Below are 26,998 nucleotides of genomic sequence, written 5' to 3'. Positions count from 1 at the left end.
GAGTACAGAGAAGCCCTCAGGACGGGTCCTCCGGTCATGATGGCTACCAGTGGGTAGCAGGGAGTTGCAGAGGGAAAACTGGAGAAGTGGTCTTTCCCGTCCCCTTTTTTTGGGGGGGGGTACATCAACTGAGTACTCTTGACGGCGACCCCTTTGCCGGGCATCCCCCCACAGCCTCTGCCCTGTCAGCTACATTTATGGTGCACTCATAATTAAATGTCCACGAAGCTCGCGGCATGCTGACCACTGAGGGGCTATAAGCAGTAAGATAAATGAGACCGGGAGATGTGATATTGCTTCACTTGTGGGCTTCAGCTGATGTTAAAGATTGTCAGTGATAATTACTAATATGTGACCTGGCTGAGTCTTTATGTGAACAATCACAATTTTAATAAGTGGTAAGCTCCATGGTCGCTGTGCTTGCACATCCTGTACTTGACACACCCAGTTTGCACCTCCGACTCACTGAAGCCCTCCTCGCCTCTCTCTGTTTTGCTAGTATTGTAACGACCTACAACTGGAAACCATGGCGGAATGACAACCACTGTCAAACTAGGGGGAACAGAAAGACCTTGCGCACGGTGTCTTCATGAACGCCTTCCTAGCGGCAGCTGACCACCTGGGAGATGTTTGGTCACGTCTCCAGCCTGATGTTTGCACATGAGGGCTTGCCCTGCTGTCCTGGTTAGTTTTTTTCTCCACTTGACACACGTTAGAGCAGTGGTTCTCAGCCTTCCTATCGCTGTGACCCTTTAATACAGTTCCTCATGCTGTGGTGACCCCCAATCATAACATTATTTTCACTGTTATTTCATAACTATAATTTTGCTACTGTTATGAATTGTAATATAAGGATCTGTGTTTTCTGATGGTCTTAGGTGACCCGATAGAAAAACCTGTGTTTATTGAGAAAGAGTCTGAGGACTAGCTGGGGGAACAAACAGCATGGACTTAGCAGGAAGAGAAAAAAAATGTAGCTACAGGAAAATAGTTACTTGCCTCGTGACCTAAAAATCTTAAATTTAGAGACAGGGATTGAAAAGTAAGTTGGACACACTTAAAATCCTGTACTACTTTATCAACAGGTTCTCTGTATGTTGAAGAGAGTCCCTCTGAGAACCAGGTGAGGCGGAAAGAAAACACAGCACAACAAAGCACGATGTACGCTCCAGGGAATCTGACGCCACCTTCTGGCCTCCACAGGCACTGCATGCATGTGGTACACATGCACAACAAAATAAAGGTCAGTAAATTTTAAGGGGGAAAAGGTGTTAAAATAGATGTTTTCCAGTAAATTTTAAGGGGGGGGGAATGTGTTAAAATAGATGTTTTCCAGTAAATTTTAAGGGGGAAAAGGTGTTAAAATAGATGTTTTCCAGTAAATTTTAAGGGGGTGGGAATGTGTTAAAATAGATGTTTTCCAGTAAATTTTAAGGGGGGAAAGGTGTTAAAATAGATGTTTTCAGAGGAAATCCATGGAAATCTTTAAGGAGCAAAAAATTATTCTGGGCCCTGGTGGTACTAGTTTGTCATTCCAGCTTGAGAGGCCAGAGCAGGGCAATCGTGAGCTTGAGGTCAGCCTGGGTTACAGAGTACATTGAAGGCCAGCCTGGAGTACTTAGTGAGACTCTGTATCAAAACAGACAGACCGACAGACAGACAGACAGACAGATAGATAGACAGACAAAAAATAGAAAGAAGTGGGACATAGTCTACTGGTGGAGTATATAATCAGCACTTCCAAGGCTCTTTGCATTCATTTCTCAGTGCTGAGAGAAAGACAAAACTTACTCAAGAAGGACAGCAGCCAAAGTCTCTTGTGTCAGGAGACTCGTTGGGAGATGAAAAGAGAAAGAGTATGTTGTTCATCTGTACTCAGAAAAAGATGCTCTCAGAATCAATCACAGACTCTTAAATATCAGCATTATTGAATGTTGATTTAGAAACACACAAATTAAACTTTTAATTCACAAGAAATGAGAAATGTAGTGTCTTAGTTAGGGTTTTATTGTGTGAAGAGACACAATGACCACAGCAACTCTTACAAAGGACAACATCTAATTGGGGTCTGGCTTATAGTTCAGAGGTTTAGTTTATTGTCTTCAGGATGGGAAGCATGGAGACAGGCAGACAGACATGGCACTGGAGAAGTAGCTGAGAACTCTCTATCCAGATCTGAAGACAGCAAGAAGAGAGAGTAACACTGGGTTTGAGCATTTGAAACCTCAAAGCCCATCCCCAGTGACACACTTCATCCAACAAGGCCACACCTACTCTAATAAGGCCACACCTCCTAGTAGGGCCACTCCCTATGGACCTCTGGGGGCCATTTTCTTTCAAACAACCACATATGGCAACTAAACAAACCCTGGGTGGTACTGATGATGAGGAGACATAATTTAGTGAGCTGAAGACAGATAGTAGACTACTAAAACAAAGAAGTAGAAGTCACTGACGACATCTGACCTGTGATGGAAATATACGTAACAATACTATAAACGAAAAGGAGTCATGAATTTTGAAAAGTTAAAGGAGACAGACACAGGTACATATTAGCACAGGAAGTGTTATTGAAATGAATGATCTAGGAAAGTTTATTGTTGGTGGAGAATGCATGTTCGTTTCTTGGCCACCCAGACTGGAAATAATCACACAGAAACTGTATTATTACAATACTGGCTGGCCTATTAGCTCACGCTTCTTATTGGCTAGCTCTTATATCTTAAATTAACCCATTTCTTTTAATCTATGTATCACCATGTGGTTGTGGCTTACTGGTAAGATTCTGTTTGGCATCAGTGTCTGTCTTCTATGGCAGCTACATGGCTTCTTTCTGACTCCACCTACTCTCTCCTCCTTTATTTTCTTGGAATTCCAGCCTTGCCCTATCCTGCGCTGCAATAGGGCCAAAGCAGCTTCTTTATTAACCAGTGGTACTCACAGCCTACAAAGGGGGATCCCACATCATTAAATGATTAACTTTAAGTGTGCAATAGTGAAAGGTAAAAGAAAGGAAGGAAGGAACACAGGGCTGGAGAAATGGCTCAGTGGTTGAGTGGCTGCTCTTCCAGGAGACCTGGGATTGATTCCCAGCACCCACCTGTAACACATGACCACCTGTAACTCTAGTTTCAGGGGATATAGTGCCCTCTCTTGGCCTCCATAAGTACCACATGCACATGGTACACATGCATATGTGCTGGAAACACTCATATACATAAAATAAAAGAAATCTTAAGTAAAAAAACATGTTTAAAAAGGAATTTTGTAGAAGCAATTCATGTGAATCTTTGAAGGAACAGGAAATTATGGTGATAGTAATGTAGATGGCAACATTACTATATTGGTTACATTTCTCATTGTTGCAACAAATTATCAGACAAAAGCAACTTAAGAAAGGAAAGGTTTATCTTGGTGAAGCCATGGAGGCAGGGCTGGAGGCACTGGTCACATTGCCTTACAGTCAGGAAGCAGAGAGAGGTGAAAACTGGCATTCAGATAATTTCTCCATTTTATTTGCAATTAAAGTGAGTGTTCCCATCTCATTTAATATAATCTAGAAAGTCTCTCATTGATAATACCAGAGATTTCTCTCCAAGGTGATCCTATATCATGTGATGTTAGTGAAATCAACAGTCATGCTTAGCAATCAAGGGCAATCTTTACATCATAAGCTAGCAAAAAGTAAGGAAAACTACTGGCCAGCTTTGCATTTCAAAATGTCAATATGAATATAATTTAGAAAAGCATCACTGTGTATTAAACACGTGTACCATGAGCATTAAACTTTATTTCACTATGGCAAGGAAGGTACTAGGTTAGGAGACTGAAACTGTATCATATCAGTAGGTCACTGGAGAAAAATCTGAAATTATATAGTTATTGGTTTTCTTTCTGTTGCTTTGATAAAATGCCTCAACAGAAGAAAGTTGTTGTTGTTGTTGTTGTTGTTGTTATGTTTATCTTAGCTCATGGTTTCAGAGGGAGAGTCCATCATGGCAGGGAAAGCATGGCATGGCATGGCCTGAAGATAGGAGCAGGAAGCTGGCTGGTGACATTTTCATCCACACTTGAGGGGTGCTAGGTGCAAGAAGTAGAGCAAAGCTATAAACTCCCAAAGCCTGCTCCAGTGACACACTTCTAGTAAGGCTCCACCCCCTAAAGTTCCTATAACCTTTTCAAACAGTACTACCTCTGGGGATCAACTGTTCAAACACATGAGTCTATGGGGGACATTCCTCAATCAAATCACAACATATGCCAAAAGGCATTGGATGAAATCCACCATCCTGTCCTTCCAAAAGCTACAGTGAAAATAGGAAAGGATGGATAATTTGGACATCAATGGCTCTTGGCCAGGGACATTAGCTTCTGTAGAGACATTTAACCATGGGCAGAAGCATTCTGATGACTATTGCTTAATGGGTGAAGCTACTTGTATCTACTGGTATCTGCTGGATGAAGGTCAAGGGTGCTGTTGGCTAGATATCCTATAATATATGCTCTGGGGAAGAACTCTTCCCCCCGTAGTCAAGGAACTCCAGTTTATATGATATTCTGTTGCAAAACCTGTCATCACCCTTAAACCTGGAAATTTGGAGGAATTCTTTATAGTGATGGAGCAATAGAAGAGAATTATAGAACAAACAAAAGTGGGAAGAGGTGAGGGGTAAATATTTGTAGGGTTGGTCAAAATTATCACTTAATAGCAATGTGAAGGGGATCCAGGGATTTGTAGGAAGCTCTCATATGACCCGTCCTAGTCACTATTGCTGTGAAGAGACACCATGACCAAGGCAGCCCTCATAAAAGAAAATACTTAGTTTGGGGCTTGCTTACAGTTTTAGAGGGTGAATACATGATCATCATTATGGGCACTGGACAGACATCATGCTGGAGCAGTTGCTAAGTGTTTTATACCCTGATCTGCAGACAGCAGACTAAGAGAGTGAGACTGGGTGTGGCATGGACTTTTGAAAACCTCCAAGTCCACTCCTGGTGCCTTGGTCTCCCAACAAGGTCACACCTCCTCCAGCATCCTTTCCAAACAGTTCCACTAACTGGTACCTAAGAATTCAAACATATGAATCTCTGGGAGCTGTCTTATTTGTCTTGATGAAACACCATGACTAAAAGGCAAATTGGGGAAGAAGTGTTTGTTTAGCTTATACTTCCACATCATAGTCCATCATCAAAGGAAGTCAAGACAGGAAGTCAAGCAGGGTTGAAACCTGGAGGCATGAGTGGTGTAAATACAATGGAGGAGTGTTGCTTACTGGGCTGCTCCCATGACTTGCTCAGTTTGCTTTTTTTTTTTTTTAAATAGCACCCAGAACCACCATCCCAGGGATGGCACTACCCATAATGGGCTGAACCTTCTTCTATTAAATTGCCAATTAAGAAAATGCCTTACAGGCCTGCCTACAGCCCGATTTTATGGAGGAATTTTCTTAATTGAGGCTCCATCCTCTCAGATGACTCTAGCTGGTACCATATTGACATCCATCCCAGTGGCCATTCTGCTCCAAGTCACCACATGTCCCATCAAGAACTAGCAACATTAACTCTGAAGTTAAGGCAGAAGAATGGATATTATATAGAGGTAAATAATTTATAGTAAAACCTGTTTACAAAGCCACAAAGAGCAGATGTGTGAAAAGAAACAGGCTTGAGAAATAAGTGTAACTGTATTAAAGTGTGTAATATAGCTTAGACACAATCTCAAGCAGAAGGGGTCACGTTGCAATGAGCGCATAAAGGAATAGTTTATATTGTTTGAAAGAACAATCAACTGGGAAGATGTCGTAATTGTATTCCTTCACGCCCTTAATAATGGAGAATATAAAATAAAACTACTAGATGTTATTATGGTTGGTTTTAATGTCAACTTGCTACAAATTGGGATCACCTGATTAGGGAGCCTCGACTGGAGAATTGTCCTGATTGCTAAGCTGATGTGGGAAGGCTCACAGCAGTGGGGGTGGCACCTTCTGGTCGCCATCCAGATTTAAAAGGACAGGAGGAGGATTACTGTCATTTTGCTGGCTCGTCTTTCCCTCTTGTCTCAGAGTTCATCCACTCAACAGCCTGCTGATTTCTTCACTGATATCAGAACACCATTTCTGAAACTCTGGCTATGGACCATTGGCTCTCCAGGAACCTTCCAGGTTTTTGGTGTTGGGTTGGGACTGTTGAAGCACCTAGCCCTGCAGACTAAGCAATTCCTGGGTCCTCAGCCTCTCCAGAGAGAGCTAGCTCTTGGGGGACTCCATACAGTCTCAGGATACAAGCAACTGGCAGGTTCTCAGCCTTTCCCAGTGTGAGTTGTTATTACTATTTCAAAGTAGTTGACTTAATAAATTAATAAATTCTTTAGTGTATTTAGTACATATTAAATTAGATACAATTCTATATGGGATATATATCTATATGTATATATCTCTATCTATCTATCTATCTATCTATCTATCTATCTATCTATCTATATCAGAACCAATGGAATATCCAGAGAACTCTAACTAATACATATGTACAGAGATAAAAATAGCAGGCCAAATTTCATACTTCTTTAGAAAGTATATTAAGCAAAAATAATAGCAAATGAAATTCAAATTGTTACTTATTTTTATTTTATGTATATGGGCTTTTTTGTTTGCATGTGTGCCCATGCACCATGTGTGTGCCTTGTGTCCACGGAAACGAGAAGAGGGTGTCAGATGCCCTAGAACTGGAGATACAGGTGGTTGTGAGCCATCATGTAGGTGCTGGGAACCAAACTCAGGTGTAGTTTTTTTTTTTCTATTGCTGTGGTAAAACACTGTGACAGAGACAGTTTCTAGAACGAAGGGTTAATTTGGGGCTCAGGGTTCTGTGGGGTCAGAGTCCAGTATGGTGCACTGACTGGAAGGTGCAGGTACCAGGCTGCCTGAGCAGCAACTGAGGTGTCTGAACCGCCACCAGGAATCAAAGAAAGGTTCCTGGGGATGGCAAGAGACTTTCAAAACCTCTGAGCCTGACTGGCCTAGTGATATGCTTCCTCCAGCAAGGCCACATTTCCTCATCCTCCCCAAACAGCCACCAGCTGGGGACCAGGTGTTCCAATGTCAGGAACCTCTGGGAGCATCTCATTCAGAGCAGCATAGAAGGTCCTCTGGAAGAGCAACCAGCGCCCTTCACCACCGCGTCATCTCTCCAGCATGGCACTTAGCATTTCAGGGACACAATAAAAAACTTGGTATAACAAACTTATAATACATATTCATCTCAAATGCACAAGTCACTCCCAGAAACTCATGATGGTACCAGACAGCAAAGGGAAACTCAACAACAATGAAAAAATAGAATCGTCTAAGTTTCATCCCCTGAACAAATGAGAAAATAAGTAAAAGAGAGATTAAATCAATATCTACAATCACAAGTACAGAAACACTTATAAAAGGCCTTGTGCTAATAAGGAAATAAAAATGAAAATTATACACTATTTAGAAATAAGCAATAGAGCATTAAATATTAAAACCTGTGAGATGTGGCCAAAGCAGTTATCAGAGGAAAATTTATGGACTTAGATGCATTCATTAGAAAATGAGGGAAATTGAAACCAAATGGACCAAACATAATATTCAAGATACTTGAAAGAACCAAAAATCAAACCTATAGAAAGTTAGAGGGAAGCTTTTATCAAGATTAAAAACTGACGTTAACGGGGAAAGCAAGGTCAACATAGCCAGTGAATTGATCAATAAAACCTTAATCTGACCAGGGAACAGAAGAGGGTATAGGCAGGCAGCATCAGGTGAAAGAGGACATACGGACACACACGGAGGAATTAAGTTTAATAAGATAGCGGCTTTATATTAATTAAAAAAACACGAAATACAAGCTTTCATCAAGCACATAAATTAATAAAATGAGCTTTAGAAGTAGTAGCAAGCTGAAATGCGCTGTTTTTATTGACAAAGCTGAAAAGCTATTCAAAGGCACACTTATATGGAAAAATTGTAAAGCTCAGATGGTTTCACTGCACATGCAAGAGACAGACAATTCATGGGCTGGCAAGATGGCTCAGGGGTGGAAAGGTGATTGCTGCTCAAGCTTGAAGACCTGAGTTTGATCCCCAGAGCAGATATAAAGGTGGAAAGAGAAAACTCACTCCACAAAACTGTTCTCTGACCTCTACATGCCTTCTGTGTAATGAACGCACACACACACACACACACACACACACACACACACACACTTACTTTCTCTCCCACACACACATATGATGTGTTGCCAACTGGGAAGCTGACTAATTGCCTAATTCTCATAATTTTGATACTAGAATCATATTGACAGTCAAAGCATCTTTTGCTTGGAGTTATTCCTTTGTGATGAGCAGATGATTTTCCCTCAAGTATTCTTGCACAAGAGTAATAGAAAAAAATTATACTAAGCGAAAGATGAAGCTAGAGACCCATAAAGCACCATGCTGGGTGGCTTTATGTCAGCTCAACAGCAGTGAGAGTCATTTTGGAAGAGGGAACCTCAATTGGGTCAAATGTCCTCAGCAGGTTGGCCTGTGGGTAAGCCTGTGGTTCATTTTCTTGACTGATGATTGATGGGGGAGGGCCCAGCTCACTGTAGGTGGTGCCACCCCAGGGCTTGTGGTTCTGGGTTTTATAAGAAAGTGGTTGAGCAGCGGGGAGCAAACTGGTAAGTAGCATTCCTCCATGGCCTCTGCTCCAGCTCTTGCCTCTAGGGTCCTCCTGCCTTGCGCTCCTATCCTGACTTCCCTCAGGGGTAGAGGGGTAGAGGAAAACCTTTTCCTTCCCAAGATTTTTTTTTGTCATAGTGTTTTATCACTGCAATAAAAACCCTAACTAAGGCAAATACTAAAACTGTGAGAAATATTTCCCTTAAAAGCAAGACCAACTGGGACTGGAGAGATTACTCAGTGGTTTAAGAGTACGTTCTGGACTCTCAGAGAACTTGAGTTTGGTTCTCGCAATCCATAAACTCCTGCAACTCTGGTTCCAGCAGATCTGATGCCCTCTTCTGGCTTCACATGTGCACGCATGCATGTGCACACACACACACGCACACACACACGCACGCACACACGCACACACACACACACACACAGAGACACACATACATAACTAAACTAAAATAAAATCTTAGAAACAAGCCTGGCAAAAGTTTACCATCACTGCCTCATCTGGTAGCATATTGGAGTTCCTAGTCAATGCTAAATGACAAGAAAACATCAAAAAGTCATTTCAGTAATTGAAAGGAAGAGATTAAAGGGTCATTTTGTTATTTTTTTTGGAAGTCCATCTCCAGAGAGAGGGGAAGATCCTCAGTTGACACAACACTGAAGTTAGTAAGACAATTCTATAAAATGGCCCTGGAGAAAAGAAGCATTCTGCCTCTCGTAGGAATGTGCATTCGTAGGGCATGTCACAGAGCCAGAGGTAGGAGGGTCATGAATTCAAGGCCAGTGTGAGCTGCAAAACAAGCATATATAAATGGATAGCTTTGGAGACATGTCATTAGGAAGAAAGCCAAATTCACAACAGCATAACAATTATTGTACCTGGAGAAAAGTCATCTTAATACAGAGAAGCCCAGATGACCTATTCCATATGAAGGGTATGAGACTTAATTTTGGCAAGAAATGCTTTATATCACAGAGGTGTTGCATTTCTAGAACATTCTGCAGTTACTCTCAAGAACAGAGAAGGACCGGGTTTAGCCCAGCCTTCTGCTGAGAAGAGTTGTCTCAGGCAGTCCTGCTGGTGGAGACTTCTTAAGTGGTTGCTTGCTCTTGGCTGTGCTATTTTCTTCATAATTGGAATTCTTGTTTAATTGTTTATTGTTATCATTAGGTTTTTCATACAAGTACATATGTACATCAAGCACTCCCCATGCCCTTCTACCCTCTGGCTTCTTGCTCTTCCTTTACTCATCATCATCACTTTCGATCTTCTAGATGATTCCTCTTTTCTCAGCTAATCTTCTCACACCTTTAAAATGTATACATTTTGGCATCCTAAGTTGTCTAAAGATGTAATCGAGTTGTGGATTGCACTTGAGTCTCTTTGACTCCCCCCGCGGTAATTCTGACTCTTTACCTTGACAGCCGCAGCCCTGCTCACTGACTTCCCCAGTCCCTCCTGTCCAGAGGTGTGCTAGAAATGGACCACAGCTGGAAAGCTTCTGAGTGTCTCCTATGGTTAAGAGGATTTGTTGCTCTAGCAGAGGACCTGAGTTCCATGCCCAGCACCCACATGGTGGCTAGTGACTGTCTCTAACTCCAGTTCCAGGGATGTCTGGTGTGGGCGAATTGTCTGTATTCTGTCAATCATATTTTAAATAAACACTGATTGGCCAGGCAGGAAGTATAGGTGGGACAACCAGACAGGAAGTAAAAGTGGGGCAATAAGAACAGGAGAATGCTGGGAAGGAGGAAGCCCATTCCTCCCCAGTCCTGCCCAGACCACCAAAGAAGCAGGATGTGACCTGCCCTGACTGAAAAAGGTACTTAGCCATGTGGCTAATATAGATAAGAATAACGGGTTAATATAAGAGTTAATAAGAAGTCTGAACTAATGAGCCAGTTAATCATTAATGCAGACTCTCTGTGTGATTTTCTTTGGGGCTTACCGGCTGTGGGAACTGGGCAGGACGAAAACCCCAACAAGCCAGGCCCTCATGTTACAGATGTCCCTTTATGGCTTCCTCTGGCACTGGGAGCACACAGTACACAGATACATGCAGGCAAAACATCCACTCACGCACAATAAAAATACAAAGATCTTTAAAGACAGGGCTACATAGACTTACCCTGTGAGGCTTTAATGCAGGTTGCTAATCTAGCTCTCAGCAGAGATTGTTGTTAGATTGGACCACAATCTTTTTCTTGGCAAACACTCTGGGAACAGAATTTATAGCTAGGTCACATGGCAAGAATATGTTTAAATTTATAGGGGATTAAAAATGTTTTACACTTGGCTCTGCCTTTAAAGGACTTCTGGTGTGGCAAGTATACACACACAGTTGTAAGAAACAGCAGAGGGAGTTTCCCGAGCCCTTTCCCCATTTGTCAGAACTGGACCATCTTGTAAGACTGCAATGTAACGAGCAACAGACAGACGTTCAACTAGACACGGAATTCTCCCATTAGAATTTCCTATGGTCCTAGCTTCCACAGTCTCTGACCTATACAGCATTTCTATGCTAAAGATGTTACAAAAGAAGGCTATGCAGGAAATCAGATATACCATGCTTTGTGCATGGAATAGTATAAGGTAGCCCTTGGAATATACCTTCTTGTGTGACTCAGTTACAGGGATATCAGCCACGACTGTTGCATGTAATCCACAGCTTACTCCTTTTTATTGCTGAGTAGTATTCTGTGGTATGCATGCGCACTGATTGCTCAACCCAGTCTCCTTCTGACATTGGGTGGTTCCCTATTTTGATCACAAAATAAGCCATTATAAACACCTGTGTCAGGTTTTATGTGAACATGGTTTTCTTTCTCTGGGATAAATACTTAAGGATGCCTTTGTTGGCTCCTGTGGGAGTTGGTGTAATTTTTTTTTTTTTTTTTTTAGAAAATTGCCAAGCTGTTTTCTAGAGTGGCTTCCTGATCTGAATTCTCACGAGCGAAGCCTGAGTGGCACTGCCCTCTGAGGCTTCCCAGAATGGATGCTTTCTCTCTCTCCCCGGTGTGGGCGTCCTGATCGTGGTGTGGAGAGTTTCATTACATGCGGGGTCCTAATTTACATCTCCCTCTGGCAACAGATGTCGGCTGTATTGACATTTGTGTGTTCTCTGTGGTGAAGTAAATACCTCTGCCTTTTTTACCCATTTTCCAATTTGATCATTTATATTTTGCTGATATGTTTTGAGAGCGCTGGATATTAGCCCTTTGCTGGATGTGTACTGTCTTGTTTTCTTTTGAGATACGGTCTTATTGTGTGGCTGAGTCTGGCCTCAGACTCTGAACTCATGCTCCTCTTGCCTCAGTCTCCTCGGTGCTGTGTTACAGGTGTGCACCACGGACCCCTGACCGTGAAAGTGAGACCTGACAGCATGCCAACATCTTCTCAGCCACAACACACAGTTTTTGAGGAGTAATATTAAATTTTCTGATGTAGTATGTTTTATCCATTTCCCTTTTTATGATTTGCCATGGGTGTCAGATTACAGAATATCTTGTCTAGCCCCAGGTCCTAAAGATTTTCTTTCTAAAAAAATATATAGTTTTACCTTTTCCAAGTCTCAGCTTGAGGTTTATTTTGAGGAGTGTGTGTGTGTGTTCATGTGTGTGTACAGAGGCCAGAGTCTGTCCATCATGTATCCTCCTCTGTCACTCTTGACATTATTTTTAAACTTTTTTGAGACAGGGTGTTACTTTAGCCATGGCTGGGGCATCTCTCTGTAGACTAGGCTGGCCTTGAACTCACAGAGATCCTCCTGTCTCTGCCTCTGAGTGCAGGGATTAGAGGTGTTGGCCACATGCTCCACCTCCACCGTTTTCTTTTGAGTCAGGGTCTCTCACTCAGCTTTGAGCCCACGGAATGGTCAACAAGATCTGGGCCTCTGCCCACCTCCACATTGCAGGGCTAGAGTTTCAGACATGTGCCACTGTGCATGGATTTTTTAAAAATTTTTTTTGTACTTGGATTTTTTTTTAATGTGGATGCTAAGAGCTGAATTAAAATCCTCATGTTTGTGCATCAAACCACTGAGCCATCTCCCCAGATCTTCTTCTTCTTTTTATTTTTAAAGCATGAGGGCTAATCTGGGCTCGTTTTTCCTCTTTGGTCTTCCGCTTGTCCCCACACGGATGAGTTGTTTCTACACTGGGGGGTTTACACGGTGTCTTTGTATGGGAGTCTTGGGCCTAGTTCCTGCCTCAGCTTTTAGTGTTTTCCTGCAGCTTGCTTCCATGTACTGAAGAAGGTGGGGATAAAAACCATGTCGAGTCTTTCTTGTCTCTCCAGGGTGGTCCTCATGAGAATTTTCTCTCCAGAAGGCTAGTACTTATCCACACTGTCACTTGACACCCTGGCTGTGGGAAGCAGACAATTAAAGGCACGTACTGGCTTCTCAATTCCTAGCTCTTCAGCTTGCAGCCCACAGCTGTCCCTCCAAGCTTGGCACACCATGGTGCCCTTTGGGTCATTTCCTTTTCTGAGTGTCTGTTTTCTTCTTGTACACCTATTAATTAATTAACTAATTCATTAATTATTGTGTAGACATGTGGAGGCCAGAGGACGACTTGCAGGAAGCAATTTCAACATGTAGGCTTCGGGGACTGAACTCAGGTCACCAGGATTGGCAAAGCACTTTTCCCTGCTGAACCGGCACACTGTCCCTCTTTTCTATATCAATTACTTTTCCTCTGCCTTTTATGGTCCAGGGATAGCTCTTCTTGCATGCCAGTGTATTTAGAGCATAGATAGTTACGTGTTGTTTAAGATGGCGATGCATCCTGACCTATGTGTCCTTACATGATTTTTTCACAGGACTGTCCAGTCCTTTCTGGGTATCGACTGCTGCCCCCTAGGCCTTTATAGTCTGGACTATGTCACATCTAACCTCCATCTTGGACCCCAAGATCGTTATGTTTTTGGTTTTGAAAGAAGTCAAATTTACCATCTCAACCTACTCTCTTTCTGTAGTATTTATTCTCTTAAAATTTTTTAAAAAAATGAACAGTGGCTTACTTTTAACACCAGTGAAAACCATTCATGATGACACTCTTGGTTTTCATGGCTGTGTGTTGGGCACTCTGGCTCGGCCTCCTCTTGTGTAGATCACCTTTAAAAGGAGGAAATGAGTGATTCTGAGGGAAAGTCTCTGAGGTAGTGACTGCGACATTCACCCTGCAGGTCATGAACTGCCTCCTCCCAGTTGTAGAGCTTGGTCCATTTTCTGAGAGGTGCAGTGTTCTTCCAAGGTCTCTGCAGAGGGGTGAATCCTCCCCTTCTTCAAATTGTCAGTGTGTGCAAAATGCTAACGCTACACATTTAAGTGACGTATAGATCAGAACAGAATCATAGCTTGATGACATAAATTAAAGTAATTATATTCATTAGCATGATAAAAAATATGCAAACAAATGTTTATTAAATGCAACCATATATCAACTCCAAAGGCTTTGGCGTTGTTTATGTCTTCACTGCTCCGGCATTTCGTCAAAGGTGGCCTGTCAGGCTCAACCTAATTGACACTAATAGCTGTAGCGGGAGGAGGAGCCAGCCCAGAATATCACTTGGCTGTGTAAGATGAGAGGGCTGTAGAGTTGCCACCAAGCCCCATTGACTCTTCTGGTAGCTGATCCTCATGAAAATGTAGAGAAGGAAGTCCAGGCCCCCTGATGTTTAATGGAGGTAGGGCTGCCCATCTCCTTGGGATATTTGAAAAAGCTCAGAGAAGGTTCCAGAACTAGCGATTCCTATCAGTGCCTGGTCCAAATTTTGCCTGCAAAATGGAGTTCTTTTCTGTAAGGTTAGCCATGTCTTTCCAGCAGTTGGTGCCTCTGTTAGGTGGGAGAAGCAGCTTCTTCTGAAGATGGGTTGTTCTAGAGGGAAGTGGATGGTTACTCTTTTGTGTTGAACTCTGGTTAGGAAACCTAGCAGGCTTTTCTGATGGGACGGGTCATTTCTCTGAAGTGTGTGATTCTCACCTTTAAACACAGCCACAGGGAAGGCTAGCCTTGTTGCTCAGGTATTTTGAGACTGGGGCTCTAACCTCAGGGCTCATGCGCCACAGTACTGAGAAGCCACGCCCCTGTCCTCGGAACACAAAGGTAGCAATAGTTATTATGGCTGATCATGCCCAAAGGGACCATCTAGAAGAAGTAGGATGGAAGCAATCAAATAGTCGCCGTCCAGCTCTCCTGTATGTTGGGTATAATGCAAGGTGGAAACAGAGGACTGTAGACCTTGGTGGGAAAGGGATGTGGGAGGTGGCTGGATGATCAGGACTGAGATCAAGGCCAGCCATACCTCTACAGGATATTACCAGATCTGTGAAAAACATGGCCTTAGGTGGGAGGACTTGGCTTTAGCTGTTGATAGCTTGGACCACCAGGCAGTATGGTGTGTGTGTGTGTGTGTGTGTACGCGTGTGAGATTCTCATTTTCATCTTGTAATAGTTAATGTCTAGTGTTTGATTGAACTTAGAAATACTTAGAAGATTGAGACACACTTGTGGTAGTGTCTGTGGGGGAGTTTCCCAGAAGGGATTACCTGGCGGGAAGAGTGGTGGGGAGTTTCCCAGAGGGGATTACCTGGCAGGAAGAGTGGCTTAGGTGAAAGCCAAGCCCTGAGTATATTCAGCAAAGGCAAAGAGGAAAGGCAGCCTTTCCTTCTGATTTTCAATCCCTGTGATGTGAGCCTCTCAGTCCCACCCTCCCACTATGACTGACAGAACCCTCTGAAACTGTCGGGTCTATAGTCACAGCAAAGATAAAAATGGCTGAAAGGGGCAGCTGACATAATTCCTATCTTGGTCCTGTCATCCTTGGTTCATGTCCCTGGTGCCACCAGGCTTCAGTGACCAGGGTTCTTGTGTCTAGGTTTGCTTTCTGGGTTATCACCTATGCTTTTTCTGCCTGATTTTCCTAGGAGAACAGGATGCTGCAAGATCAAGACTTCCATCAGCAGCCACACCCTTCCTCCCATCTGCAGGCAGAAGGTTGAGGTGCTCGGATTTGGCTAGGAGGAATCTCTGGCTGCTACACAGAGGGTCAGGGACAGACAGCTCTGAGCGTTTGGCTGGACAGTCCAGGGCACTCTGGGGCTAACCTCTATAAACCTTCCTTCCTTCCCTAACAAAGAGAACCTGGGCAATTTATTTCTGTCGGATGGTTTCTGGGAGGAGGAAGAGGACAGATGTTATGAAACAAAGGAAGTCAGGCGATTTTTGTGTCTGAACCAGTGGCGATCAATTCTGCATACTTTACTGCCTCGCCCATGTTTTGGGGGATGGATATTTTAGGCCATTTCAATCAAAGCTGGTGCCACTCTAGGCTCCAAACAAAGGCCTAGATTTATTTTTTTCCTGGCAGCACAATCCTTAAAGATTACAGCTGCTGCAACATTTTTAGCCACGTCAACATTCCTTAGGAAATACAAATATGGGCATTATTTCATGGAGATGGCACCGGGTAATATAATAAAATGGATTTATTTCATCTTAATTTATTTAAAATGTGCATAGACAGAACTGGGATAAAATCCATGAGATGAAATATCTCGTTTGCATGAATATATTGAAAAATCCTGCCACCTCCGAAGCCCCCAAAAAGAGGCACCTTTTTTTCTTCCATCCTCAGAATAAGAAGAAGAATAGGTGCTCTTTTTAAAACAAGGAAATATAACCTTGACGGAGAGAAATGATTCATGCCCCATGGTTCCCATGGAGGTGTGAGGGATGAGTATAGACGCACGCACGAGTGTGTTAGGCTGAGGGATGGGCCAGGAGAGGAAAGACTCGTGTTGCACAGGATGCTGGACTGGACTGTAGGAGAGGAAGGCAGTGTGGGAATATCTTTCTTGAGGAGCTAGTCAGGTGAGTTGCATCCCGGAAACCCCCACTTCTGGTGTCTGCCAGGTCTCAGAAGCACCCAGCTATGGGTATGAGTGTGCATTTGGCTCCAGATGGTCGCGCTGTTTTGGGGATGAGGACTTCCATCCTCAGAGTGTGGGATGATGAAGGGTGGGTTTTTGTGCTTGTCTTCTCAACCTGTATTTGGCCTAAGCTCTCCGCTTCCTGGTCCACTGAGACACGCTCCCGATGCTGTGAACTCTGCTGCACCCTTGGTACTATTGTGGTCTGTACAGCCTGAAAGTGAACCCTGAGAAACCCTTCCTTGTTTACCTTGTTTCCTGTTAGGTTTTTGGTCTCAATGTCGGGACATTATTAGACAGGAATTGCGCTCCACAGGTATATGCCTCTTTTCAGAGAGCTGGTCAGCCCGTCGGAGTCTCACCAGGCAACACCTGCCAGGGACTCTGTTATGCTCTAAGTATGACAATATTTCCTGGAAGCCCATGTGCTGGCCTTTGCGGTCAGTCGGTGAGGCTTTTGAAATGCGATTTTCAATTTTTTCCTTGAAATGTGTGATTACATCACGAGGTGCTCTGGTCCCCTCTAAGGCTGGGCACCCTGATGAATTAAAATCTGAGGGTACCAGGAAGAGGTGGAGCTTGGTTGAGAATGGGTCACTGGAGCAGTGTGTGTGTGTGTGTGTAGATGGTGAAGCCAGGGGTGAAAGTAGGGGGCCTTCCTCAAAAACTTTTAATTATGGGTATATGTGTACCTGGGTGAATATGTACATAGAAGTGAAGGTGCCCATGGGAGCCAGAAGAGGGCATTGACCTTGGAGCTTCAGTTACAGGCGATTGTGAGCTGCCTTATGTGAGTGCTGGGAAAAGAACTTGGGTCCTCTGGAAGGGGAATGTGAATTCTTAACTGCTAGACCATCTCTCCAGCACTCTTTACCCTTTAAAGACAAGTTCTCTCACTGAATGTGAAGCTCACTGATTTGTCTAGAGCATCTGGATAAAAGGTCGGAGTCCTTTTCTTTCTGCAGACCCAATGCTGGAATTATAGGCATGAGTCACTGGGTCTGGAATTTTCTTTATGGATGCTGGGGAGAGAACTCAGATCCTCATCTGTGTGTAGGAAGCATTGCATTGGCTGAGATACCTCCCCAAGCAAAGGGCATATCCTGTCCTCAGATCCTTCCTCACAATCATTCTGCCTCCTCTCCACCCTGAGGTGAGCCTCTCTACCACCCTTCATCTTCCTCAGCGTGATGCTCTCTCTGGGCATCCAAGATCCTGTAAGCTAGGGAGCCAGGTGGCCATGCATGGAACCCTCTGGCTGTGAGCCACGTCCTTCCCCCTTTCAGTTATTTTTCATGTATTTTGACACATGCTGACAAGTGACCGTTACAGAGATGTGCTCATCCATGAGACTGAAGACCCCAGGGTCCGGCATTCCATCCTGACCTCTTAGCGTAGCGGCTGTGTGCCCGGGACACCACTGTTATTTTCTGGCAGTTATGGAGGCAGAGGCGGAATCTGGTGGGCGGGATTTATCTCTGCCTTATCCCATGCAGTGTGATCCCAAGGGACCCTTCTGGCCTCTCTGTCCATGGGTGGAGTGAAATGGAAGGTGAATCCTACTTTCTCCCGTGCTCAGGGTTAGTCATCTGAAAGTCCTCATTCATGCGGGCTGCTGGAGTGCTGGGGTACAGATGCACCCCCACAAAGGGCCTTCTATAGACAACGGGCCTGTCAGATTCTGCTGTCTTTCTCCTAGCCTGCCTGCCCATGCTCTTTAGTATTATCTTGAGTCTGGTCCGCCTTCCTCCAACTGCCTTGGCTACGCTGGGCCACAGAAGCAGCTGGCCTTCTGTCTGTCACCTGGGAGAGAACCCACAAGTCACCAGCACCCTCATCTTTCTTCCTCCCATCTTCTCTCTCTCCCTGGTTTCCCTGACCATCCCCTCTAAATTTTTCAAGACTGTCCAGCCCTCCCCTCTAGGCTTTTCTTAGCCCCTGGCCTTTCCCATTTCTCCTTCACTGCATGCCTCAGAGTTCCAACTGACCTCCACAAAGGCCCACTTTAGAAGCATCATCTCTGACCTCTTTTGACCTCCACAAAGGCCCACTTTAGAAGCATCATTGACCTCCTTTAATACTTTCCTTATTCGTTATCCTCTTAAAGGGGCCGATGCTTGCTGGAGACCTGACTGCATGTGCCCTTTATATCCTTGTTTCTACCCAACTCCAGCTCACAGACTCTGGCTTCTGCTCCATCTCTGGAAATTCCTCAGCTCTCTCAAAGCTGCAGCTCCCCTCATTTCCTTCCTCCTTCCCCCCTTCTTTCCTCTCCTTCTCCTTTCCCCCTCCATTTTTAATATTCTTCTCTTTCTCTCTTTCTTTGTGTTCACACAACCAATTTCTCTTGTCCCCTCTGCCATCACACCTTCCTCTCCCTCTGATTTTCCTTTCTCCATCCACTATTTCCAGCCTCGTTGGCGCCCTGCTTCTGTTCAGCCTCCAGATACTGGCCTTTCTTGGGGTCTTCCTGTTGGGTCCTTTTCTGTATCATTGTCTCATAGGCTCACATCCCTAACCTTGGTTTAAAAATGTTCTTACACATTCATACCTGTAAATCTTTATCTGCGTAAGACCTCCTACCTGAGCTCTGGATACCCAGATGTAGCCTCCCTTTTGGAATCTTCTTTAGACTTAAGAGCATCCCAGTGCAGCACAGCCAAAACTTAAATTACTCTTCTTCCCTCGAAACTTAGTTCCCTCAATGCCCCTGACCCCCAGAAAGTAGCACCCACATATAGAACTCCACCACTCAATCCCCAATCTTGGTCAGGATTCTCTTTAAAAAGTAGATTTATGGGCTGGCGAGATGACTGAGTGGTTAAGAGCACTGACTGTTCTCCTGGAGGGCTCGGGTTTGATTTCCAGCACCCATGCAGTGGTACACAACAACTTGTAACCCCAGGGGACCTGATGCTCTCTTCCAGCCTCCATGGATACTAGGCACACACATGGTGTCACAGACATACATGTAGGCAAAACACCCCATATGCATAAACTAAAAAGGGAGATTTATAATATAAAATTATTGGTTTTTTTGTTGTTGTTGTGGGCAGTCGTTTTTTGAGACAGGGTTTCTCTGAGTAGCCTTGGCTGTCCTGGAACTAGTTATATAGACCAGGGTGGCCTCAAGCTCTTAGATCTGCCTGGCTCTACTTCCTGAGTGCTGGGATTAAAGGTGTGCACCACCACCACCTGGTGATTTAAAACCTTGCACAATACCTTCTCTAACCATCTTTAAGACACTTCTCTATTCCAAAATAAAACCCCCAAGTCTATGAAGAGCACCCCTCCTCCCCATTTCCCTTCCTCTACTCTGGACACTGCCTACCTAGCCTCTGACTCTTTAGATATTTTTAAGTCTGCCTATTAAGACTGACTGGTCACATGGCTGAGACCAGGAGTCAACTCTTAGGTAATGTTTTATTTTGAGAGCTGCTATCTGAGGAGGCAGTGAATTCTCACCTGCCAGACCCAACTTCCATCTCTTCTTTACCCAGTAGGCTAAATATACAAGGAAGGGAAACAGAGGCAGCACCCTCTGGTCAGGCGGTCAGTCTTGTCTCTTGGATTTCTGGAACTGGTGCTTTTCTCCTTACGATCTCTCCTCTGGAGTAGGGGGAGGCTTCCCACACACCACGGCTATAGAGTCTTGCATCTGTCCCAAGCCAGTCATTTGGATGACCCCTAGACCAAAGGTTAATGCAGAGCAGACAGCTATCATGTGTGTATGAGTGTGTATCTGTCTGTCTCTCTATGAGTGTGTGAGCTTGGGTGTGTGCCTAATTGTGTGTCTGTATGATTTGTGAGCATGAGTGTGTGAGTGTATTAATGTGTGTATGTATTTGTGAGCGTGTGAGTGTGTGTATATGTGTGTGAATGTGTATGAGTGTGTATGTATGTACATGAAAGTGTGTATATATGTGGGAATGTGTGTATATGTGTGTGAATGTGTATGAGTGTGTATGTATGTACATGAAAGTGTATATATATGTGTGAGTGTGTGGGTAGCTTCCTTCCCACACAGTATGTTTAGTTGAGGTTTCTATTGTGATAAAGCATCATGAGCAAAAGTAAATCGAGGAGGAAAGGGTTTGTTTCAGCTTACATTTTGTAGTTCATCATCCAGGAAGTCAGGGCAAGAACTCAAGGCAGGAACTGGAGGCAGGAGCTGATGCAGAGGTCATGAGCGGTGCTGCTTACTGGCTTGCTGCTTATGGCTTGCTCAGCCTGCTTTCTTACAGAATCCAAGAGAATGCCTCTATGGTTAGACAGATGCGTGTACGGTTCTGGATATGTGTAGTCACTTATTTCAGATGTATACCCAGAGGTGAAATTTCTGGACCACAAGGTAGTTCTATATTCAACTCTTTGTGGCATCAGAGCCAAATCTCACATTCCCACTGGCAATGTCCAAGACTTCCAGCTTGTTCATCTCTCCACCGATGCTCGTTGTTTTATAAGAACGCTTCAAACCATGGCTGCCCCAGTGATGCTCTCTGCATGTCTCTGATGACCAGTGCCTGCAGTCATCTGCATGTGCCATTGGTCTTTTTAGGAAGGACACCTATTGAAAATCCTTTGTCCGTTTAAAATCGTGTTCTTTGTGTTTTCATGTTGCCAAGTCGCGAGAGTTCTTGATGTATCCTGGCTATCAGAACTTTATCAGTGATGTAACTTCCTGATGTGGGTGCCGGAACTTGGATCCTCTGCAAGAGTGGTGTGTGCTAACTGCAGAACTGGCTTTCTAGCCCCAGGTAACATATCTTATAATCAAGTCACTAGAATAACCCCGAGCTGCTACGTGGATCAACTTCACAGGACTGTGACAAAATATCCAAGGTGATTAACTCATTAAGAGAGAGATTTATTTGGTGAGGGCTTCAGAGGTTCAGGGTTAAGACTGAGTGGCTCTATTGTCTAGGCTTACAAATGCTGATGTTAAAGAGCTCGTTAGAGCAAAGGGCTTTCTTCCAGAGCCAAGAGGCACACAGACACAGAGCCTGGGGTCCACAGTCACCTAAACACTTCTGATAAGTCCCACCTCTTAAAGGTCCCCAAACCCTTCCAAACTGTTACCCTGGGTACCAAGCCTTCACCACGTGGTTTTACAAGGGACACACTTAAACCATGGCACAATTGTCAATCTGAATTTTTCTCTCACAGCCGTCAGGAGCTGCCTCAGGATGTACCCGGCTCCAGACACCTTCAGCCTCACCCTGACCACACTGTCCCCATACCCTGTGGTCTCCAATCTGAAAAATACTTTGTTCCTAACTTGTCTTTTGGCTTCTACTCTGTCCTGTTATGATCTGTTCTCGCTCCAATAACCAGAACAACCTCTAGAAACATGCATCAGAATATGTCTCTTATGTGCTTTATTCTTTTCAGAGCCCTTGACATCACATCGAGGCTCACGTTAAAACCCAGCAGCGCAGCCAGGCTTCTTCTCTGCTGCATTATTTAGTCTCCCCCCACCTCTGCTATAGTTCAAAACCCCTCAAAGGCTTCCGGGTCAAAGGCTTAGTCCTTAGCATGGCGCTGGAACTTGTGGGACCATTAAAAAATGGAGTCTAGTGGGAGCTTGTTAGGCCATTAGAAGAGGATAGTGGAACCCAGGTCCTTTCTTCTTCTCCTCTTCGGCTTTTTGGCCATGAAGTGAATAGTTTTGTTGTATGCCGTACTCCCTTTGTTATGCCTTGCATTGGGGGCTCTATACTGTGGGTCCCCAAACAACACTTGATGGTTTAGTGTATGCATATGTGTATGCATGTTCCCATGGGTGTGGGAACACATATACCTATGTGTGTGTGTGTGTTTGTGTGTGTGTGTGTGCATATGGAAGCCCATAGGAAGCTGGCACCAGGTGTCTTCCTCAGTTGAACCTGAACCTGGGTCCTCTGTCTTTGGTTCCCACACATCACAGCTTTTTTATGTGCGTTTTGGGGATTTGAACTCCATCCCTCACCCTTGCGTCATGGGTACTTTATTTGTTGAGGCATCTTCCAGTCTGACCTTTTCTCTTTGTAAGTTGGTCATCTTGGTTATTTGTTGTAGGGATAGAAAACTGACTCATATCAGCTCTGACCCTGCCCTTTAGTTCCTGCCTGGAAGTCTTGGGCAGTGCTTGCTCTCCTGTCTGGTGAGCACCCTCCACCCCGCCTTATCCTCTGAGTGGTGTTGTCTCTGAGAGAGACTTGTTAAGATGCAAGATGTTCACAGAGAGGTGAAACAAGGGGAAGGGGACACTCCCTCCTGCATGGGGAACTCAGGAAGGAGACAAATCAAAGGCTTCAGGAAGTCCCTGAAACTTAACGCATTTACTAGGCCCCTCCCTGCCAGAGCATATATAAGTAGTTAAGACTTCCGGGAGATGGTCTCAGACCAACCATTTTTTGTTTTGTATGTTTTCTGGACTTAGGCATTTTATTGCAGCCGCACAGAAAGTGTCAGACAATGACCTTGATGTGGTATGTGAAGAAAATGTACCGGGTGAATAGTGTGAGCCCTGGGAGGGGAAGAAAGGGAGTTTGCAGGGGTGTTTGGGGTAGCCCCAAGAGGAAGACAAAGGCTGGAGCAAGATCTTTGGGGTCTGAGAAGGAAAAAGGGAGGGAAGAAGGGAACAGGAAGTAGAAAGATCCTAGGTTGAATTCCAAAGGCAGGTGAACTCCCAAGTTCTGTTGCCTCTGAGGAAAGTGTGGCTGAGGGTGGAGAGGCAGGCAGGGTGGGGTGTGTCCTTGCATGCCGTGTCCGGCTTCTGCACCGAGAGAACACTAGCTCCTAGCAGCAATGCTCAGAATGATTGTTGAATAAGCACTCACATGCTGCATGACTCCTGCCGCTGTTAATGAGATGAACTAGACCTCTGTCTCCTTTCCTGACTTCCAGGCCATCCCTGAGCCTTGCTTCCCGGCTCCGGGCTCAAGCCCAGCTGAAGGACCACTGATTTTGATGTTGGCCTGTGTTTCATCTGCGACTTGTCGGTGTATCTCCCCATCTCTCAGGGGATCACTGACTCCATAACAAAACTGCCCCCCTTTAGTTTTCACTAGCAGCCCTCAGAATCTTCTAGAAGCTCACTAGTGATTCCTACAAAACGCCTGAAAGCTTTTCCCTGTGTTCGCCCTCCCGCCCCACCTCTGCCAGCTGCCGCAGCCTGGTGGGGAGCCCTGTGCAGGCCCTACGTCTCAGGACTGACAAGAAGGGCGTGTGGGTTTATTTTTTTAATTTTATTTGTTAGACGCAATAGGATGTCTAGACAAGTCCATCTTTTCTGCATTTGACGTGGAATCTTTGTTACTCTGGAGAAGCTAGAATCTAAAACAGCTTGAGCGGATGAGACCCCACCAGAGAGGTCTGTGTCACAGTAAGATCTTTATTCTGACGGGATCTTTAATAACCCTGGGCCAATCCAGCTTTTTTTTTTATTCCTCCCACATGAAATTAATTTATTGGCTGTATGGTTCAGACGTCATTTGGCTCCCACTTCGGCTTGTACACCCTAGCCTCTTTTGGAAAAGATATATTATTCTTAAGAATGAATGTCTTGTAATTCTTTTGTGTCGTTTGACTCTGTGGTTCCATCAGCTTCCTTGAGGGCTGAGCAACTACCTCTGAGTCTTATAGCCTTGTTATGTGAGTGCATGCGTGCTTGACGGAGCTGGGGGAAGTGTGAAATGGGGCTTGAGAAAGGCTGGAAAGTTGGTGTGTGTGTGTGTGTGTGTTTATGTGTATGTATGTGTATATGCATGTATGTTTGTGTGTGTATGTATGTGTATGTGTGTGCATGTATATTTCTGTGTTTATGTGTATGTGCATCTGTGTGTGTACATGTGCATGCATGAGCATGTGTTAACACTGACACACGAATACAGAGAAAGATGGCTGAGAAAATAACCCTAACACTCTCTACATGGTTGTGGTTGCCCAGATTGAACATCATCTCAGTGTCCCGCCAAGAGGAGTACCCAGAGACAGGTGGCCAGATTTGAACCCCGATTCTTCCCTGTACTGGTGTGACTTTGAATGTGTTAGTTTGTCACCCTACGGCCTTGATTTTCTTACTTGCAAATGGGACTCATAAAAATGCCATGGGCGGATGAAATAGGTCCATCTGTACGCGGCCCTGGCAACAGCGCCTGGCGAGTGGCAGGCACTCTATAAATGTCAGCTGATGGGGTCATGGTGACCTCCTGTGGCTGCTTTCCTTGTGATGGGCTAATTGCCTTGTTTGGGGAGGAGGCCTTCCCCACGCCCTGTTCCATTTGATTTAAGGGAGGCTACATGTTGATATTTATTTACGTCCCATCTGGCTCCCATACCAGTCCCCACAGGAGTCGCAGCACTGTGCCAACCAGACCCTCAGTGAGTTTCCCAGCATCCTGTGTGGTCTGCCCTCCCTGCTCTGGAGTCAGCCTTGTCTGTGTGTACGCACATACTCTTGCCCTCCCTATTCTCGCCTACCCGCGGTCTATGCTGGTTGAATCTACACTCCCGCATGCCCACCTTAAACCTGGCCTGTTTCGTGAGAGGCCCAGACTCTAATTGGGTCTGGTTTGCTCTGGAGCCGTCCCTGGAAGACAGAAGTGGTAGGCTACTGTCTTCTAGAATCTTCTGGACCAGGAGGACCAGGCAGGGGCTTCTCTACATCTGTTAAATGAAATAGATAAGATCTCCTTGTGTAGTGGTTTGAGTCAGAAATTGCTCCCTCCAGAACAGACATGCTTTGGGTCTTTGTGAGATGTCTGGCCCATGAGGGCTCTACCCTCATCAGTGGATTGATCCATGGTGGATTCATGGCCTATTTTGTTTTGTTTTGAGATAGGGTTTCTCTGCATGGCCTTGGATGTCCTGGAATTAGCTCTGTAGATCAGGCTGGCCTCAAACTCACAGAGATTCACCTGCCTCTGCCTCCTGAGTGCTGCGATAAAATTTAACCATGTATACATATGTTAAAATTATTTCTTACTTTGAGATGGAACATTTTCATCCTTTGAGGATGTCATCCATGCAGACAGTGTATTTGAGGTCACTTCTCCCCAACTCTTCCCAAATCCACTCCATCCCTTCCCCTTCCAACTTAGTGTCCTCTTTTAAAACTTTTATTTACTTATTTTTATAATCCACAGAGTTCAATTTGTGCTGGCTAAATACTCAGGGTTGTGGGGCCACCCACTGGAGCATGGTCAGCCAACAGGAGCATATCCTTAAAGAAAACTCTCCCTCCCTTGGAAGCCATCAACTCTGAATAGTGGTAAGTTACCTGTGGGAGCTCCGGAGACCCTCTCCTCCCTATGGTAGGAAGTGAACCTGGTTGACACTGTTCCTGCAACCACAGCTGCTTTGTGTGCTGTGGCCTTGTCATGTGTGTGTGTGCGGTCTTGTCATGTGTGTGTGTGCTGTGGCCTTGTCATGTGTGTGTGCTGTGGCCTTGTCATGTGTGTGTGCGGTCTTGTCATGTGTGTGTGCTGTGGCCTTGTCATGTGTGTGTGCTGTGGCCTTGTCATGTGTGTGTGTGCGGTCTTGTCATGTGTGTGTGCTGTGGCCTTGTCATGTGTGTGTGCTGTGGCCTTGTCATGTGTGTGTGCTGTGGCCTTGTCATGTGTGTGTGTGCGGTCTTGTCATGTGTGTGTGCTGTGGCCTTGTCATGTGTGTGTGTGCTGTGGCCTTGTCATGTGTGTGCTGTGGCCTTGTCATGTGTGTGTGTGCTGTGGCCTTGTCATGTGTGTGTGTGTGGTCTTGTCATGTGTGTGTGTACGGTCTTGTCATGTGTGTGTGCTGTGGCCTTGTCATGTGTGTGTGCTGTGGCCTTGTCATGTGTGTGTGCTGTGGCCTTGTCATGTGTGTGTGCTGTGGCCTTGTCATGTGTGTGTGCTGTGGCCTTGTCATGTGTGTGTGCTGTGGCCTTGTCATGTGTGTGTGCTGTGGTCTTGTCATGTGTGTGTGCTGTGGCCTTGTCATGTGTGTGTGCTGTGGCCTTGTCATGTGTGTGTGCGGTCTTGTCATGTGTGTGTGTGCTGTGGCCTTGTCATGTGTGTGTGTGCTGTGGCCTTGTCATGTGTGTGTGCTGTGGCCTTGTCATGTGTGTGTGCTGTGGCCTTGTCATGTGTGTGTGCGGTCTTGCCATGTGTGTGTGTGTGTGCGGTCTTGTCATGTGTGTGTGTGTGCGGTCTTGTCATGTGTGTGTGCTGTGGCCTTGTCATGTGTGTGTGCTGTGGTCTTGTCATGTGTGTGTGTGCGGTCTTGTCATGTGTGTGTGTGCGGTCTTGTCATGTGTGTGTGTGTGGCCTTGTCATGTGTGTGTGCTGTGGCCTTGTCATGTGTGTGTGCTGTGGTCTTGTCATGTGTGTGTGTGCGGTCTTGTCATGTG

The 26,998-nt window shown here is 45.0% G+C and overlaps 1 long non-coding RNA gene across 1 annotated transcript; it reads left to right on the top strand.

The window, feature by feature from the left end:
* The first annotated feature begins 590 nt into the window (after window positions 1-590).
* On the top strand, window positions 591-25,851 carry LOC121443219. Its single transcript, XR_005973640.1, has 3 exons — window positions 591-684; window positions 1,086-1,243; window positions 25,758-25,851. It is a non-coding gene; the product is annotated as an uncharacterized LOC121443219 (long non-coding RNA).
* Window positions 25,852-26,998: the final 1,147 nt, after the last annotated feature.

Source organism: Microtus oregoni, unplaced genomic scaffold (genome assembly GCF_018167655.1).
Source record: "Microtus oregoni isolate MIOR12 unplaced genomic scaffold, Mior012 000102F_ref0000329, whole genome shotgun sequence".
Lineage (NCBI taxonomy): Eukaryota > Metazoa > Chordata > Mammalia > Rodentia > Cricetidae > Microtus > Microtus oregoni.
The sequence above is the reverse complement of the archived record's forward strand: the minus strand, read 5'-3'. Positions and strand labels throughout refer to the sequence as shown.